This window comes from Etheostoma spectabile, chromosome 15, assembly GCF_008692095.1.
Source record: "Etheostoma spectabile isolate EspeVRDwgs_2016 chromosome 15, UIUC_Espe_1.0, whole genome shotgun sequence".
NCBI classification, from domain to species: domain Eukaryota; kingdom Metazoa; phylum Chordata; class Actinopteri; order Perciformes; family Percidae; genus Etheostoma; species Etheostoma spectabile.
The window spans coordinates 16,921,722-16,923,735 of NC_045747.1; positions in this window are offsets into that span (position 1 = coordinate 16,921,722).

The following is a 2,014-nucleotide window of genomic DNA, read 5'->3' on the forward strand; positions in this document are numbered from 1 at the left end:
CCAGTGTGAGTGGATGTTAGTTTTTAACATTGTGTCCAAATTTTTGAGGATGAATGGGGGTCAATGTGTGCAGATGTGAGGCTTTGTCTGTCTGCATGGTGAACGCAGGACGACGCAGGGCCGTATATCAGGACAGCTTCCACGTCTCTCAGAGGCGACGAGGGTCCAGACAGATGACTTGGTTCAAACCAAGGAGGCTGTCTGTGTTTTCAGCTTTGATTGGTTATGTCTTGTTTTTACCTCACCACTGATAGGGCTCTGTCCTCTCTGCGGGTCCTGTGATCAGGATCTTATGTGTTTCTCTATAGCTCTTTATCATCTTAAGTCTTATAATGACATATATACAGACTGGTCACTGTATCACAAATTTGTAGCAAAATCAAGTGCCCAGACCAACAAAAAAATAAATAAAATAAAAATAAAAATAAAGAATCACACCGATACACACACACACACACACACACACAGGCACCCCAGTTACTACTATACATGCCTGCATGCATACACCAACATGTAGACACACACACTTGCAAGTAATTGTGTTAAGAGTTTATGGGACACCTTATGTATAGACACACTATATGTTCGGATCCAAGATATACAAAAGGAGACAGACTGCTTTCAACTGTTCGACTGGATATGTGACAATGGGAAGAGAAGTACCCCCTTGAGGATTTTATTTACCGAGAAAGACTTCCTCAGCGTTGAGGCAAGTGTTGTTCAACAGTTCAGACCTTCCGTCCGAGGGAGACTGGAAAGGAGAGGGGAGGGGAAGAGGAAAAACTGCCATTTTCTTGCTCTTTCCCACCCAATCGCCCCTGCTCCTTCCAGGAGTGGCCTTTCTCTCTCGACGAAATCCAGGAGGAAACAAGCAGCCACCCAGCCGAGGGGATCTGAGAGACAACGCTTAATATCGAGTTTTAATACTATGATTGTTCTTACAATTTTTAAACTTCAAATGGGAATACTGATATTGATATGAAGAGATTTATTGATACCATTTATCATTACTTCATCGTCCTTACTGTTACAGCTTCAGAGAGTTTCTGGTATGGTGCTCTTGTGCAGTCAGTGTATTTTCTGACTTTGTGATGAAGATGGTGTTGGTGAAATATACAAATATATATACACAGTATATAGGTATTTTTTACTAGAAAGAGGCATTTTATTTCTTGCACGGTACCCTTAACATTGCTTCTATGTGATAAGAAGCATTGCAACTTAATGTGAAGCACATTTTCAGAAACACTTCTTTTCTGCTTTCTGTTTTTTCAGTAGACTGTGAAGCTTTAATCAAAATCACGTTGACCTTTTTGGCCTCAAAGATTTCCTCACTCTTTTAAAAGTTAGTTGCCACTTAAAATGCAGATTCTAAAAGTGTAGCAACCGTTACCCTGGGGATGCCCAAGATACACATAAGTGAAAATGATGTATCACTTTATTTAAGCTGTCCTTTATTTTATTTTTTTCTCTAAATTCTGGCCAACAGACACCCCCTTTTGATTAATTACATACACATTTCATTCTCTTTCAGCGTCTTGATGTGCCATATTGCACTTAAGTCTTTTTTTTGTTTTTTTACTTTCCTATCAGATTCCACTGCACATGTACATCTCATTATAACCTCAGTCCTGCTTTATAAAATATAAGGGCTCTCTCATGACCTGTCTACCTTGAACAACACTTCACCTCTCCTGCCGCTTTTGAGTCCTCGAACACATATCAAACGTACGTTATACATCAGATGACAGTTGGGGGGGGGGTTACTCTCCCGCACCCAGCTGTCTCGTCTATTTTTTGCAAAAAGATAAATGAGTTTTCATAGATCATTTCGCTCGAAGTGCACACACATACAGGCATGTGAACGAACAAAGGTCATTAAGGTGGATTTGTCTGTAAATGCTTTGTGCTGGTGGTCAATGAGAGATTATATTTGAATGGAAGGGAAATAGCAATAAGGACGATGAAACCAATGGTCATCTAATTATGGTTTAAGATGTAAAAAAAAAAAAAA